Below are 17,332 nucleotides of genomic sequence, written 5' to 3' on the forward strand. Positions count from 1 at the left end.
TGAAGAGTTGACTCATTGGAAAAGACTCTGATGCTGGGAGGGATTGGGGGCCGGAGGAGAAGGGGATGACAGAGGATGAAATGGCTGGATGGCATCACTGACTGGATGGACCTGAATTTGAGTGAACTCCAGGAGTTGGTGATGGACAGGGAGGCCTGGTGTGCTGCGATTCATGGGGTCACAAAGAATCGGACACGACTGAGCTACTGAACTGAACTGAGATCGCAAGGTTGCAAGAATTGTGCCTTTCCTTGGATGTAGATGAAAACACTGATTCTGCTGGAACCTGCGTTCAAACCAGCGACCTTTAGATCTTCAGTCTAACACTCTGCCAACTAAGCTATTCTGGCTCCCTAGTGAGCCCCGCCCTCAATGTGCCTTAAAGAGTTTCTCAGAGGCGTCCCTGCTTCTTCATTGTAAGGGAACAATTGCAATGCCGGGTGGCTCAGATAGTACAGAATATGCCCGCAATGTGGGAGACCTGGATTCAATCCCCAGGTTGGGAAGATCCTCAGGAGAGAGGGAAATGGCAACCCACTCCAGTATTCTCGCCTGGAGAATTCCATGGGCAGAGGGAGCCTCGCAGACTATGGTCCATGGAGTCACAGAGTCGGACACGACTGAGCGACTAACGCTTTCTTTCACTGGAGATAGGATTCCTTCTGGATGTAAGCTAAAACACTTGCTCTTTGAGAGAGCTCAGAGCGCGAAGTTGGAAGAAGTGCGCCTTTCCTTGGATGTAGATGAAAGGAATAGCTCTGCCAGAACCCGGTATTGGACCAGGGACCTTTAGATCTTCACTCTAAACGCTCTGCCAACTGAGCTATTCTGGTTCCCTAGTGAACCCTGCCCTCAATGTATCTTAAAGAGTTTCTCAGAGGCGTCCCTGCTTCTTCATTGTAAGGGAACAATTGCAATGATTGAACCAGGGAGCTTTAGATCTTCAGTCTAACGCTCTCCCAGCTGAGCTATTCCAGCTCCTTGGTGAACGCATCCCCTCCACCCCGCAACGTATCTTAAACAGTTTCTCAGAGTAGTTGCCGGTTTTTAATTGTAAGAGAACAATTGCAATGCCTGGTGGCTCAGATAGTAAAGAATATGCCCACAATGCGTGAGACCTGGGTTTGATTCCCAGGTCGGGAAGATCCTCAGGAGAGAGGGGAATGGAAAACCACTGCAGTATTCTTGCCTGGAGAATTCCACGGACAAACCAAGCCTGGTGGACTGTGGTCCATGGAGTCATAGAGTCGGACACGACTGTGCGACTAACATTTTATTTCACTAGATATAGGACTCCTGGATGTAAGCTAAAACATTTGCTCTTTGCGAGAGCTCAGATTGCACGGTTGCAAGAATTGTGCCTTTCCTTGGATGTAGGTGAAAACAACAGCTCTGCCGGAACCCGGGATCAAACCAGGGACCTTTAGATCTTCAGTCTAATGCTGTCCCAGCTGAACTATTCTAGCTCCTTAGTGGGCTCTGCCTTCAATGTATCTTAAAGTGTTTCTCAGAGGGATATTCTTTGTACCCCTTTCTGATGTCTGTGTCATAAGCTTTCTCTATCTCCTCTATACTTTAATAAAACTTTATTACACAAAAGTTCTGAGCAATCAAGCCTCGTCTCTGGCCCTGGATTGAATTCTCCTCTGGAGGCCAAGAATCCTGGCGTCTTTGCGTGATTCAGCAACAACCTGTCATCTTGGGGGCTTGTCTGGGATTCTTCAGGACAAGGTAAGGATGCTTGGAGCTCTAGTTCTTTGTTCTCCTAGCAAACACGTTTTCTGCAGTACTTTACTAACTCTATGGTGTGCTTGCGTGAATGAATGAAACGCCCTGCATGAATCAAGTGAGGAGCCCTGCTCTGCGGTTCCACGGTGACCTCATATGGCTTATGGTAGAAACATGTCGGGGTTTATACCGACCTGCCAATACAAAGAGGCACCCAATGTCTCCTCTGGTGACTGACCAGAAATGGGCAAAGTGTGTGGACCCAACTCTCCTTTCTTGGTCAAACCTTTTGGTCTCTTTGACCATTTCATAACTCCTTGGGAATTAGAACTACTAACCTAATCTGTCGGATCATATACTTTCAAGGGATTTGTGATCTATGTTATTACTGTGTACTATGACTTAGGTCCCAAACTTGGATTGGTAGTCAAGAAGCGCCTAGCCTTGCTAGGAATCAAAAGTTCGGAAGCTAGATGGAGCTCTAGCTACAAGAGCATCTCTGAGGTTAAAGGTTACTCGGATTGGAACTGCAATGGGGTTTTTTCCTTTGGTAGCACTGGCTCTTAGTGGACTCATACTGGTGTGGTGACACTTGGAAGAAACATCTCAGTTTTACGTTAGTATCGGTCTTCTTGTGGTCAGGGATATACTCAGGGTCGTGCACTGGCACTCAGGTGACGAATGGTGCCCCAAGCGGTCTTAGCCTGGGAGGCATTCTGGAAGGTTACTCTGATAGTTCCCCGGGTGGCATCAGAGGTAATGGTGAAGAGCTGGACTTCAGTTAGGGATGCCATCAGGTCTACCCCTGGTGCATCCCCACCCCGGCTCTGTGGTAGACCCGGGAGGGACGAGTACGGCACCTGCATTGGTAAGGGACAAATTAAGTCCGACCAGGAAAGAAAAGCTTTGGTGTAAAATCTGTCTACACCCCCATCTAGAGCATGGTGGGGCGCCTCTGGTAGAAAGATGGTGCTGGTCGCTTTTTTTTCTCTCTTACAGATGGGAGCTAACAATTCCAGCCTCACTCCTTTGAACTATATCCTGAAAAACTGGGATAGATTTCACCCCCAGGATTTAAAGAAGACACACCTGGTCTTCCTATGTGATACTGCATGGCCACGGTATCCACTGGAGGATGGCAAACGGTGGCTGGTTGGAGGGTCTCTTAAGTATAATACTGTTTTACAATCAGACCGGTTCTGTAGAAAACAAGGGAAATGGGTAGAAGTAGCATATGTGTTGCCCTTTTTCTCTCTGTGAAATATGCCAGGCTTATGTCCTAAGGGTATAGACTTCTTTAGCTCTCTCTTGTCCTCCTACTTTGCTAGATGAGATGGAGGACAGGAGACAAAGAGATAAAGAAAAGCAGGTTTCTCCTCTATCCCTGGGATCATATGTGCAGAGCAGCCAGAGAGACTGAGGAAGAGCCACACAAGCTGTTGCCACTTCATGAATCACCCACCGGGAGAAATAATCAGTCCATGAGAGTGAATAAGCCTTTTTCTTATCAAGAAATACAAAGAATCAAGGAGGATCTGGGAGACTATTTAGAGGACCCAGAAAAATATATTAGAGCTTTTAAAGGTGTTACTCTGCTTTATGACCTTACTTGGAAGGATGTGATGTATATCTTGGGAAAAGCGGTTGCTTATGAAGATGAATGGTTTGGTAATGAATCAGTAGGGAAGAGGGAGGATGAGATAACCGCCCTTCCCAATGGGAATCAGGCAGTCCCAACTACGGAACCAGACTGGGGCTACAACACAGCTAAAGGAAAATGGGATCAGAGTCATTTTGTCCTTTCAGTTCAGTTCAGTCGCTCAGTTGTGTCCGACTCTTAATGACCCCATGAATTGCAGCACGCCAGGCCTCCCTGTCCATCACCAACTCCCGGAGTTCACTCAAACTCATGTCCATCGAGTCGGTGATACCATCCAGCCATCTCATCCTCTGCCGTCCCCTTCTCCTGCCCCCAATCCCTCTTAGCATCAGTCTTTTCCAATGAGTTAACTCTTCGCATGAGGTGGCCAAAGTACTGGAGTTTCAGCTTTAGCATCATTCCTTCCAAAGAACATCCAGGGCCGATCTCCTTCAGAATGGACTGGTTGGATCTCCTTGCAGTCCAAGGGACTCTCAAGAGTCTTCTCCAACACCCCAGTTCAAAAGCATCAATTCTTGGGCCCTCAGCTTTCTTCACAGTCCAACTCTCACATCCATACATGACCACTGGAAAAACCATAGCCTTGACTAGATGGACCTTTGTTGGCAAAGTAATGTCTCTCCTTTTGAATACGCTGTCTAGGTTGGTCATAACTTTCCTTCCAAGGAGTAAGCGTCTTTTAATTTCATGGCTGCAGTCACCATCTGCAGTGATTTTGGAGCCCAAAAAATAAAGGACGAAATAATTTTGTCCTTTAAACTATGGCAAATTGGCAAACATAGAACAGGAGAAGGAAGCTCCTGGTAAATTCCTAGATAAGACTGAGAGAAGCCCTTCACAGATTCACAGATCGATCCCGAAAGTGAAGAGGGAAAAGTGACCTTAAAAGATTTCTCACTCAGTCAGCTCCAGATATCTGCCATAAGATATTAAAACAGGAGTATGGACCAAATCAGTCTTTAGATAATCTGTTAGAACTGGCTCAGACAGTCTATTATGGTAGGGAATATGAGGAAAAGAAAGAAAGGCAGAAAAAGATAAAGGAACAGGTGGAAGCCTTCGCAATGGCTCTGAAAACCATTCTTAAACAGCCTGAGAAAAATGCCCAGAGGGACCCAGGTGAAAAGGGATGGGCTTGCTATTACTGTGGAGGGGAGGGGCACCTCAAGCGGGATTGCCCTCAGGCATCTAAGCCGCCCCCCCCCCCCCCCCCCCCCCCCCCGGCTCCATGTCCAGTCTTCAGAGGACCACAATGGAAGAGAGACTGCCCCCAGAGGCGTAGGTATCAGGGGTCAGACTCTCAAGACAATCAGGACTGAAGGTGCCCAGGGGTCCCCACACAAGCTCTGGTCCTAATTACACCTGAGGAACCCTGGGTATTAATAACTGTGGGAAGCCAATCTGTCGATTTCCTTTTAGACACTGGGGCAACTTACTCCGTGCTTACTGAAGCCCCTGGCCCACTGGACGAGCCAAAAGATGGACCTGGTAACCTATGTGAGCCTACTTCAGCTGACTCCAAAAATCCTGAGTCTGCCATTTGATCCTCAAGACAATGCCTTCCTGTCCTGGGCTCATTCCTACTCTGCACTCCACCATCAGTCTATCTGCTGGGTCTGCGGAGCACTCCCCTCTTCATCAGTGGAAAGCTTCCGGTGGTGGACATCTCCACTTCAAGGAAAAGACTTTCTCCAAGTCTGCGAATACCTTCTACAACAATCATATGTGATGCCTCTTCTTAAACTGATGACATCTAACAATCCTAAAATGGACTGATGGAACTATGGATATATGGCTCAGACAGTAAAGTGTCTGCCTGCAATGCGGGAGACCTGGGTTCAATTCCTGGGTTGGGAAGATCCCCTGGAGAAGGAAATGGCAATCGACACCCGCACTCTTGCCTGGAAAATCCCATGGACGGAGGAGCCTGATAGGCTACAGTCCATGGGGTCACAAAGAGTAGGACATGACTGAGCAACCTCACTTTCACTTACTATTTTGCCTTGCATCTGGAACTGTGTAATTGGATTTGGTTCTAGTCACATGAAGGCTTTTAAGTTACAAATGGTGTCCAAGCTCCTATAGTGCCACAGCCTCCTCCAACTATTACTTGGGGCCCCTGGATCAGAAACCCTCAAAGTGAGGGTTAGAAGAATATGTTGCCTCAACAATTTAAGGACTACGCCCCTAAAGAGCAGGAAGTAGTTATGGAATGAAAACGACACCCCTTTCCCTTGGCAACATAGGGAAGTTGCTTAGTCATGTCTGACCCTTTGCCACCCCATGGACTGTAGCCTACCAGGCTCCTCCATCCATGGAATTTTCCAAGCAAGAGTACTGGAGTGGGTTGCCATTTCCTTCTCCAGGGTATCTTCCTGACCCAGGGATTGAACACAGGTCTCCGGCATTGCAGGCAGACCCTTTACCATCTGAGCCACCAGGGAAGTTCTCTTGGCAACATAATTCTCCTAAAAGAAAAGGAGGGGAATGAGAGAGTCATTTCCTAGGCAGGTTGATAAGAAGTCTAAGGGTGCCCAAGGAGAGACAAGTCTGGAATTCTCAAGGAGGAAGAAAGGACAAATTTTTCTTTCCTCTACAGTCCTTAGGATTATGTATCCTACCTGAGGACAGTCTCTGGACTAAGCCTTCTGGCTAATTCTGTTATCTTAAAATGTAAATTATAGGAGGAGGTCTGGTGAGGTCTTTACAACCTCCAGACATTCTTTGGATTCACTGGAGAAAATATAACTCCATTGCTAACACTAGCAAGCCAGTACTCTTTCTCACCACCTTCTAATGTCTATGTCAGAAGTTTGCTCTATCTCCTTTATACTTTAATAAAACCTTATCTCACACACACACACACACACACACACACACACACAGAGTTTGTCAGAGGCATCAATGCTTCTTCATTGTAAGGGAACAATTGCAATGCCTGGTGGCTCAGATAGTAAAGAATATGCCCGCAATGGTGGAGACCTAGGTTCAATCCCTGGGTTGGGAAGATCCTCAGGAAAGACGGGAATGGCAACCCACTCCAGTATTCTTGCCTGGAGAATTTCACGGAAGGACTGAGCCTGGTGGACTGTGGTCCATGGAGTCACAGAGTCAGACATGACTGTGCAACTAACATTTTCTTTCATTGGCTATAGGACTCCTGGGTGTAAGCTAAAACCCTTGCTCTTTGAGAGAGCTCAGATTGCGAAGTTGTAAGAATTGTGCCTTTCCTTGGAAGTAGATGAAAACTACCTCTGCCAGAGCCCGGGATCGAACCAGGAACCTTTAGATCTTCAGTCTAACGCTCTCCCAACTGAGTTATTCCTGCTCCCTTGTGAGCCCCGCCCTCAATGTACCTTAAAGAGTTTCTCAGAGGGGTCCCTTCTTCATTGTCAGGGAACAATTGCAATGCCTGGTGGCTCAGATAGTAAAGAATATGCCCGCAATGCAGGAGACATGGGTTCAGTTCGTGGGTCGAGAAAATCTAGCGAAGGGAATGGCAACCCACTCCAGTATTCTTGCCTGGAAAACTCCACGGAAGGACCGAGCCTAGTGGACTGTGGCCAATGGAGTCACAGAGTCGGACACGACTGTGAGACTAACATTTTCTTTCACTGAATATAGGACTCCTACTGGATGTATGCTGAAACACTTGTTCTTTGAGAGAGCTCAGATCTCGAGGTTGCGAGAAGTGCGCCTTTCCTTGGAAGTGTGGACGAAAACAGCAGCTTCACCGGAACCCGGAATTGAACCGGGAACCTTTAGATTTTCAGTCTAACGCTCTCCTAACTGAGCTATTCCGGCTGCTTGACGAAGGTGCTCTCAACGTACCTTAAAGAGTTTCTCAGAGGCATCCCTGCTTCTTCATTGTAAGGGAACAATTGCAATCCTTGGTGGCTCATATAGTAACGAATATGCCCTCAAGCGGGAGACCTGGGTTCGATCCCTGGGTTGGGAAGATCCTCAGGAGAGAGAGAAATGGCAAGCCACTCCAGTATTCTTGCCTGGAAAATTCCATGGGCAGAGGGAGCCTGGCGGACTATGGTCCGTGGAATCACAGCGTCAGAGACAACTTAGTGACTAGCACATTCTTTCACTGGAATTAGGAGTCCTCATGGATGTAAACTAAAACACTTGCTCTTTGAGAGAGCTCAGAGCGCGAAGTTGCAAGAAGTGTGCCTTTCCTTGGGATGTAGACGAAAATATCTGCTTGGTTGGAAACTGAGATCGAACCCGAGACCTTTAAGATTTTTAGTCTACCACTTTTCTAACTGAATTACTCCAGTCCTTGGGGAGCCCCACCCACACCCTCACCCCCGCCTCCCTCGCAAATATCTTAAAGCGTTTCTCCGAGGAGTTCCTGCTTCTTCATTGTATGGGAACAATTGCAATGCCTGGTGGCTCAGATAGTAAACAATATGCCTGCAATGTGGGAGACCTAGGTTCAATCCCGGGTTGGGAAGATCCTCCCTCAGGAGAGAGGGAAATGGCAACCCACTACAGTATTCTTGCCTGGAGAATCCCACAGAAGGACCGAGCCTAGTGGACTGTGGTCCATGCAATCACAGAATCGGACACGACTGGTGACTAACATTTTCTTTCACTGGATATAGGACTCCTCCTGGATGTAAGCTAAAAGACTTGCTCTTTGCAAGAGCTCAGATTGTGAGGTAGCAAGAATTGCGCCTTTACTTAGATGTAGATCCCGCTCCAGCCCCGTGGCAGCCTGGCACTCTCTGCCACTGCCCCTGACCTCGGACGTGGGGTAGCTCCCATCGGCCACGCTTCTGCGAGTTCTGTCGCAGCAGGCACGCTTCTGCCGTGCAGTCCATCGCAGCTGGCATGTTCAAGGTCAGGAGGGGGGGCAGTGAGGAGATACCCCTCATCCAAGGTAAGGAGCAGCAGATGCGCTTTGCTGGAGCAGCTGTGAAGAGATACCCCACGTCCAAGGTAAGAGAAACCCAAGTAAGACGGGAAGTGTTGCAAGAGGGCATCAGAGGGCAGACACACTGAAAGCATAATCACAGAAAACTAGTCAATCTAAGCACACTAGGACCACAGCCTTGTCTAACTCAATGAAACTATGCCATGCCCTGTGGGGCCACCCAAGATGGGTGGGTCATGGTGGAGAGGTCTGACAGATTATGGTCCACTGGAGAAGGGAATGGCAAACCACTTCAGTATTCTTGCCTTGAGAACCCCATGAACAGTATGAAAAGGCAAAATGATAGGACACTGAAAGAGGAACTCCCCAGGTCAGTAGGTGCCCAATAAGCTACTGGAGATCAGTGGAGAAATAACTCCAGAAAGAATGAAGAGATGGAGCCAAACCAAAAACAATAACCAGTTGTGGATGTGATTGGTGATAGAAGCAAAGTCCAATGCTGTAAAGAGCAATATTGCATAGGAACCTGGAATGTCAGGTCCATGAATCAAGGCAAATTGGAAGTGGTCAAACAAGAGATGGCAAGAGTGAACGTCGACATTCTAGGAATCAGCTAACTAAAAAATGGACTGGAACGGGTGAATTTAACTCAGATGACCATTATATCTACTACTGTGGGCAGGAATCCCTTAGAAGAAATGGAGTAGCCATCATGGTCAACAAAAGAGTCCAAAATGCAGTACTTGGATGCAATTGCAAAAACTACAGAATGATCTCTGTTCATTTCCAAGGCAAATCATTCAATATCAGAGTAATCCAAGTCTATGCCCCAACCAGTAATGCTGAAGAAGCTGAAGTTGAATGGTTCTATGAAGACCTACAAGACCTTTTAGAACTAACACCCAAAAAAGATGTCCTTTTCATTATAGAGGACTGGAATGCAAAAGTAGGAAGTCAAGAAACACCTGAGTAACAGGCAGATTTGGCCTTGGAATGTGAAATGAAGCAGGGCAAAGGCTAATAGAGTTTTGCCAAGAGAACGCACTGGTCATAGCAAACACCCTCTTCCAACAACACAAGAGAAGACTCTACACATGGACATCACCAGATGGTCAACACCGAAATCAAATTGATTATATTCTTTGCAGCCAAAGATGGAGAAGCTCTATACAGTCAGCAAAAACAAGACCAGGAGTTGACTGTGGCTCAGATCATGAACTCCTTATTGCCAAATTCAGACTTAAATTGAAGATAGTAGGGAAAACCACTAGACCATTCAGGTATGACCTAAATCAAATCCCTTATGATTATACAGTGGAAGTAAGAAATAGATTTAAGGGCCTAGATCTGATAGATAGAGTGCCTGATGAACTATGGATGGAGGTTTATGACATTGTACAGGAGACAGGGATCAAGACCATTCCCATGGAAAAGAAATGCAAAAAAGCAAAATGTCTGTCTGGGGAGGCCTTACAAAAAGCTGAGAAAAGAAGAGAGGCGAAAAGCAAGGGAGAAAAGGAAAGATATAAGCATCTGAATGTAGAGTTCCAAAGAACAGCAAGAAGAGATAACAAAGCCTTCTTCAGTGATCAATGCAAAGAAATAGAGGAAAAGAACAGAATGGGAAAGACTAGAGATCTCTTCAAGAAAATTAGAGATACCAAGGGAACATTTCATGCAAAGATGGGCTTGATAAAGGACAGAAATGGTATGGACCTAACAGAAGCAGAAGATATTAAGAAGAGGTGGCAAAAATACACAGAACTGTACAAAAAAGATCTTCATGGCCAAGATAATCATGATGGTGTGATCACTCACCTAGAGCCAGACATCCTGGAATGTGAAATCAAGCTGGCCTTAGAAAGCATCACTATGAACAAAGCTAGTGGAGGTGATGGAATTCCAGTTGAGCTGTTTCATATCCTGAAAGATGATGCTGTGAAAGTGCTGCACTCAATATGCCAGCAAACATGGAAAACTCAGCAGTGGGCACAGGACTGGAAAAGGTCAGTTTTCATTTTAATCCCAAAGAAAGGCAATGCCAAAGAATGGTCAAACTACCGCACAATTGCACTCGTCTCACACGCTAGTAAAGTAATGCTCAAAATTCTCCAAGCCAGGCTTCAGCAATACCTGAACCGTGAACTTCCTGATGTTCAAGCTGGTTTTAGAAAAGGTAGAGGAATCAGAGATCAAATTACCAACATCCTCTGGATCATGGAAAAAACAAGAGAGTTCCAGAAAAACATCAATTTCTGCTTTACTGACTATGCCAAAGCCTTTGACTGTGTGGATCACAATAAACTGTGGAAAATTCTGAAAGAGATGGGAATACCAGACCACCTGACTGAGAAACCTATATGAAGGTTAGGAAGCAACAGTTAGAACTGGACATGGAACAACAGACTGGTTCCAAATAGGAAAAGGAATACGTCAAGGTTGTATATTGTCACCCAGCTTATTTAACTTATATGCACAGCACATCATGAGAAATTTGGGCTGGAAGAAGCAGAAGCTGGAATCAAGATTGCTGGGAGAAATATCAATAACCTCAGATATGCAGATGACACCGCCCTTATGGCAGAAAGTGAAGAGATCTAAAAAGCCTCTTGATGAAAGTGAAAGAGGAGAGTGGAAAAGTTCGCTTAAAGCTCAACATTCAGAAAACGAAGATCATGGCATCTGGTCTCATCACTTCATGGCAAATAGATGGGGAAACAGTTTCAGACTTTATTTTTGGGGGCTCCAGAATCACTGCAGATGGTGATTGCAGCCATGAAATTAAAAGATGCTTACTCCTTGGAAGGAAAGTTATGACCAACCTAGATAGCGTATTCAAAAGCAGAGACATTACTTTGCCAACAAAAGTCCGTCTAGTCAAGGCTATGTTTTTTCCAGTAGTCATGTATGGATGTGTGAGTTGGACTGTGAAGAAAGCTGAGCGCCTAAGAATTGATGCTTTTGAACTGTGGTGTTGGAGAAGACTCTTGAGAGTCCCTCGGACTTCAAGGAGATCCAACCCAGTCCATTCTAAAGGAGATCAGTCCTGTATGTTCCTTGGAAGGAATGATGCTAAAGCTGAACCTCCAGTACTTTGGCCACCTCATGTGAGGAGCTGACTCATTGGAAAAGACTCTGATGCTGGGAGGGATTGGGGGCTGGAGGAGAAGGGTAAAATAGAGGATGAGATGGCTGGATGGCATCACTGACTCCATGGGCATGAGTCTAAGTGAACTTTGGGAGTTGGTGATGGACAGGGAGGCCTGGCGTGCTACAATTCATGGGGTTGCAAAGAGTTGGATACGACTAAGTGACTGATCTGAACTGAACTTGCATGTAGATGAAAACAACAGCTCTGCTGGAACCTGGGATTGAAGCAGGGACCTGTAGATCTTCAGTCTAACGCTCTCCCAACTGAGCTATTCTGGCTGCCTAGTGAGCCACGCCCTCAATGTATCTTAAAGAGTTTTTCAGAGGCCTTCTTGCTTCGTCATTATAACGGAAGGATTGCAAGAATTGCAATGCCGGGTAGCTCAGATAGTACAGAATATGCCCACAATGCGGGAGACCTAGGTCCCATCCCCAGGTCGGCAAGATCCTCAGGAGAGAGGGAAATGGCACCCCACTCCAGTATTCTTGCCTGGCGAATTCCATGGGCAGAGGGAGCCTGGCGGACTGTGGTCCATGGAATCACAGAGTGCGACACGACTGAGAGACTAACACTTTCTTTGACTGGAATTGTTTCCCTGGTGGCTCAGAGGTTAAAGCGTCTGCCTGCAATGAGGGAGACCTGGGTTCAATCCCTGGGTCGGGAAGATCCCCTGGAGAAGGAAATGGCAACCCACTCCAGTATTCTTGCCTGGAGAATCCCATGGACTGAGGAGCCTGGTGGGCTACAGTCCACCGGGTGGCAAAGACTTCATTGAGAGCTCAGATTGCTAGGTTGCAAGAATTGCACCTTTCCTTGGATGTAGATGAAAATAATATTCCTGCCGGAACCCGGGATCGAACCAGGGACCTTTAGATCTTCAGTCTAACGCTCTCCCAACTGAGCTATTCCGGCTTCGTCATGAGCCACGCCCTCAATGTACCTTAAAGAGTTTCTCAGAGGCGTCCCTGCTTCTTCATTGTAAGGGAAGGATGGCAATGCTCGGTGGCTCAGATTGTAAGAATATGCCCGCAATGCGGGAGACCTAGGTTCGATCCCCAGGTCGGCAAGATCCTCGGGAGAGAGGGAAATGGCACCCCACTCCAGTATTCCTGCCTGGCGAATTCCATGGGCAGAGGGAGCCTGGCGGACTGTGGTCCATGGAGTCACAGAGTGCGACACGACTGAGAGACTAACACTTTCTTTGACTGGAATTGCTTCCCTGGTGGCTCAGAGGTTAAAGCGTCTGCCTGCAATGCGGGAGACCTGGGTTCAATCCCTGGGTCGGGAAGATCCCCTGGAGAAGGAAATGGCAACCCACTCCAGTATTCTTGCCTGGAGAATCCCATGGACGGAGGAGCCTGGTGGGCTACAGTCCGCGGGGTCGCAAAGAGTTGGACACGACTGACTGACTTCACTTTCCTGGATGTAACCTAAAACACTTGCTCTTTTTGAGGGCTCAGATTGCTAGGTTGCAAGAATTGCACCTTTCCTTGGATGTAGATGAAAATAATGTCTCTGCCGGAACCCGGGATCGAACCAGGGACCTTTAGATCTTCAGTCTAACGCTCTCCCAACTGAGCTATTCCGGCTTCGTCGTAACCCTGCCCTCAATATACCTTAAAGAGTTTCTCAGAGGCGTCCCTGCTTCTTCATTGTAAGGGAAGGATGGCAATGCTCCGTGGCTCAGATTGTAAAGAATATGCCCGCAATGCGGGAGACCTAGGTTCGATCCCCGGGTTGGGAAGATCCTCCGGAGAGAGGGAAATGGCAACCCACTCCATTATTCTTGCCTGGCGAATTCCATGGGCAGAGGGAGCCTTGCGGACTATGGTCCATGGAGTCACATATTCAGACACCACTGAACAACTAACACTTTCTTTCACTGGATATAGGACTCCTCCTGGATGTAAGCTAAAACACTTGCTCTTTGCGAGAGCTCAGATTGGGAGGTTGCAAGAAGTGTGCCCTTCCTTGAGATTCAGATGAAAACAACCCGCTTTGCTGGAAACCGAGATTGAACCGGGGACCTTTAAGATTTTCAGTCTAGCACTCTTCTAACTGAATTATTCCGTCTCCTTGGCGAGCCCCCGCCCTCACCCCCGCCCCACCCACCATGTATTCTAAAGAGTTTCTCAGAGGCATCACTGCTTCTTCATTGTAAGGGAACAATTTCAATGCTGGGTGGCTCAGATAGTACAGAATATGCCCGCAATGCCAGAGACCCTAGGTTCGATCCCCAGGTTGGCAAGATCCTCAGGAGAGAGGGAAATGGCACCCCACTCCAGTATTCCTGCCTGGCGAATTCCATGGGCAGAGGGAGCCTGGTGGACTATGGTCCATGAAGTCACGGAGTGAGACACGACTGAGAGACTAACACTTTCTTTGACTGGAATTGCTTCCCTGGTGGCTCAGAGGTTAAAGCGTCTGCCTGCAATGCGGGAGACCTGGGTTCAATCCCTGGGTCGGGAAGATCCCGTGGAGAAGGAAGTGGCAACCCACCCCAGTACTCTTGCCTGGAGAATCCCATGGACGGAGGAGCCTGGTGGGCTACAGTCCATCGGGTCGCAAAGAGTCGGACACGACTGACTTCACTTTCCTGGATGTAACCTAAAACACTTGCTCTTTTTGAGGGCTCAGATTGCTAGGTTGCAAGAATTGCACCTTTCCTTGGATGTAGATGAAAATAATATTCCTGCCGGAACCCGGGATCGAACCAGGGACCTTTAGATCTTCAGTCTAACACTCTCCCAACTGAGCTATTCTGGCTTCGTTATGAGCCTTGTCCTCGATTTGCCTTAAAGAGTTTCTCAGAGGCGTCCCTGCTTCTTCATTGTAAAGGAAGGATGGCAATGCTCCGTGGCTCAGATTGTAAAGAATATGCCCGCAATGAGGGAGACCTAGGTTCGATTCCAGGGTTGGGAAGATCCTCAGGAGAGAGGGAAATGGCACCCCACTTCAGTATTCCTGCCTGGCGAATTCCATGGGCAGAGGGAGCCTGGCGGACTGTGGTCCATGGAGTCACAGAGTGCGACACGACTGAGAGACTAACACTTTCTTTGACTGGAATTGCTTCTCTGGTGGCTCAGAGGTTAAAGCGTCTGCCTGCAATGCGGGAGACCTGGGTTCAATCCCTGGGTCGGGAAGATCCCATGGAGAAGGAAGTGGCAACCCACTCCAGTATTCTTGCCTGGAGAATCCCATGGACTGAGGAGCCTGGTGGGCTACAGTCCACCGGGTCGCAAAGTGTCGGACACGACTGACTCACTTGACTTTCCTGTATGTAAGCTAAAACACTTGCTCTTTGAGAGAACTCAGAGCACGAAGTTGCAAGAAGTGTGCCTTTCCTTGGGATGTAGACGAAAACACCTGCTTTGCTGGAAACGCAGACCGAACCCAGGACCTTCAAGATTTTCAGTCTAACACTCTTCTAACTGAATTATTCCGGCTCCTTGGTGAGCCCCACCTCCCGCCCTCACCCCCCCACTCCCATGTATCTTAAGGAGTTTCTCAGAGGCGTAGCTGCTTCTTCCTTAAAAGGGAACAATTGCAATGCCGGGTGGCTCAGATAGTAAAGAATATGCCCGCAATGGTAGAGACCTAGGTTTGATCCCCGGGTCGGGAAGATCCTCATGAGAGAGGGGAATGGCAACCCACTCTAGTATTCTTCCCTGGAGAATTCCATGGAAGGACCGAGCCTCGTGGACTGTGGCCCAGGAAGTCACAGAGTCGGACACGTCTGTGCGACTAACATTTTCTTTCACTGGATATAGGACTCCTCCTCGATGTAAGTAAGCTAAACCACTTGCTCTCTGCGAGATTGCAAGAATTGTGCCTTTCCTTGGATGGAGATGAGAACAATAGTTCTGCCGGAACCTGGATCGAACCGAGGACCCTTAAATCTTCAGTCTAATGCTCTCCCAACTGACCTATCCAGGTCCCTATTGAGCCCCACCCTCAATGTATCTCAAAGAATTTCCCAGAGGCATCCCTGATTCTTCATTGTAAGGGAACAATTGCAATGCCGGCTGGCTCAGATAGTAAAGAATATGCCCGTAATGTGGGAGACATAGGTTCAGTTCCTGGGTCGGGAAGATCCCCTAACGAAGGGAATGGCAACCCACTCCAGTATTCTTGCCTGGAGAATTCCACGGAGGGACTGAGCCTGGTGGACTGTGGTCCATGGAGTCACAGTGTCAGCCACCACTGTGAGATCAAGATTTTCTTTCACTGGATATAGGACTCCTGGATGTAAGCTAAAACACTTGCTCTTTGAGAGAGCTCAAATCGCGAGGTTGCAAGAAGTGTGCCTTTCCTTGGGATGTGGATGAAAACAGCGACTTCGCCAGAACCCGGAGTTGAACCGGGAACATTTAGATTTTCAGTCTAAAGCTCTCCTAACTGAGCTATTGCAGCTTCCTGGTGGAAGCTCCCTCAATGCATCTTAAAGAGTTTCTCAGAGGCGTCGCTGGTTCTTAATCATAAGGGAATACTTTGAATGCCTGGTGGAGCAGATAGTAAAGAGTATGTGGGTAGTGCGGGAGACCTGAGTTTGATCCCTGGGTTGGGAATTTCCTCAGGAGAGATGGCAGTGGCAACCCACTTTAGTGTTCTTGCCTGTTGGACTGTGGTCCATGGAACCACAGAGTCGGATACGAGTGAGCGACTAACAGTTTCTTTCACTGGATGCAGGACTCCTCCTGGATGTAAGCTAAAACACTTGCTCTTTGAGAGAGCTCAGATCGCGAGGTTGCAAGAAGTGCCCCTTTCCTTGGATGTCGATGAAAACACTGACCCTGCCAGAACCCGGGATCAAGCCAGGGAGCATTTAGATCTTCAGTCTAAGGCTCTCCCAACTGAGGTATTCATTCTGGCTACCTTGGTAACCCACTCTTCAAGGTATCTTAAAGAATTTCTCAGAGGCATGTCTATTTCTTAATTGTAAGGGAACAATTGCAATGCCTGGTGGCTCAGATAGTAAAGAATATGCCCACAATGCAGGAGACCTGGGTTCGATTCCTGGGTCGGGAAGATCCCCTGGCAAAGGGAATGGCAACCCACCCCTTCCCGGGCAAAGTGAGCCTGGTGGACTGTGCACGGAGTCAGACACGACTGAGCGACCAACACTTTCTTTTATTAGATCTAGGAGTCCTCCTCCTGGATGTAGGCTAAGACACTCTTGAGAGAGCTCAGATTGCGAGGTTGCAAGAATTGCACTTTCTGTTCGATGTAGATGAAAGTACTGATTCGGAACCTGGGATCGAACCAGGGACCTTTAGATCTTCAGGCTAATGCTCTCCCAACTGAGCTTTTCCAGCTCCTTATGATGCCCACCTCAAGACATTTTTAAGCGGTCTTTGGGCTGCTGTCTATGGGGTCGCACAGAGTCGGACACGACTGAATGACTTAGCAGCAGCAGTTGGGGGAGTTGCTGATTCTTAATTACAAGGGAACAATTGCAATTGTTTATTTGCAACCAGATAATTGATCTAAAAGATCCCTACTTAGAAATTTATCTTGAGTGTTTGCAAAATAACCCTGGAGTTATATTTTTATAGGTCTTCCCAAATATTGAGAAATGTGACTAAATAACAAAAGTTGTAAGATTGGGGGATCATGAAAGTGAGTATTCTACCAACAAAATAATGAGAGAGTAGAGAAGAAAATGATTTAAATCAGGAATTCTGACTCCATGTGAGGGTTTTTTTTTTTTTTTTTGTTAGCTGGCTACCAGGTCATTGGCAGAGTGAAGTCTACTTCTTCCTGCCCTCCTTATTTATTTCTTGTAACATGCATAAATATACAGTGACCACAAAGAACCAATTTCTAATGTATGTAAAAACCTAAAAAGGAATTCTGAGTTGATGGGTCCTTGAAAGTTGAGAGAGCCATGAAAGAGCATGATTTGAAA

General features: G+C 47.3%; 1 protein-coding gene and 7 non-coding genes across 9 annotated transcripts in view; all 8 read right to left on the minus strand.

Moving 5' to 3' along the window:
- The window catches only part of RS1 (retinoschisin 1), a 44,343-nt gene that overhangs the window by 26,138 nt on the left and 873 nt on the right, over nucleotides 1-17,332 (minus strand). The gene's annotated exons all lie outside the window — the stretch shown is intronic.
- TRNAF-GAA (transfer RNA phenylalanine (anticodon GAA)) lies at nucleotides 1,394-1,466 on the minus strand. The gene has a single exon. It is a non-coding gene; the product is annotated as a tRNA-Phe (tRNA).
- On the minus strand, nucleotides 6,644-6,716 carry TRNAF-GAA (transfer RNA phenylalanine (anticodon GAA)). Its single transcript has one exon. It is a non-coding gene; the product is annotated as a tRNA-Phe (tRNA).
- On the minus strand, nucleotides 7,120-7,192 carry TRNAF-GAA (transfer RNA phenylalanine (anticodon GAA)). The gene has a single exon. It is a non-coding gene; the product is annotated as a tRNA-Phe (tRNA).
- TRNAF-GAA (transfer RNA phenylalanine (anticodon GAA)) lies at nucleotides 11,630-11,702 on the minus strand. Its single transcript has one exon. It is a non-coding gene; the product is annotated as a tRNA-Phe (tRNA).
- TRNAF-GAA (transfer RNA phenylalanine (anticodon GAA)) lies at nucleotides 12,264-12,336 on the minus strand. Its single transcript has one exon. It is a non-coding gene; the product is annotated as a tRNA-Phe (tRNA).
- TRNAF-GAA (transfer RNA phenylalanine (anticodon GAA)) lies at nucleotides 12,941-13,013 on the minus strand. Its single transcript has one exon. It is a non-coding gene; the product is annotated as a tRNA-Phe (tRNA).
- TRNAF-GAA (transfer RNA phenylalanine (anticodon GAA)) lies at nucleotides 14,118-14,190 on the minus strand. The gene has a single exon. It is a non-coding gene; the product is annotated as a tRNA-Phe (tRNA).

Source organism: Ovis aries, chromosome X (assembly GCF_016772045.2).
Source record: "Ovis aries strain OAR_USU_Benz2616 breed Rambouillet chromosome X, ARS-UI_Ramb_v3.0, whole genome shotgun sequence".
NCBI lineage: Eukaryota > Metazoa > Chordata > Mammalia > Artiodactyla > Bovidae > Ovis > Ovis aries.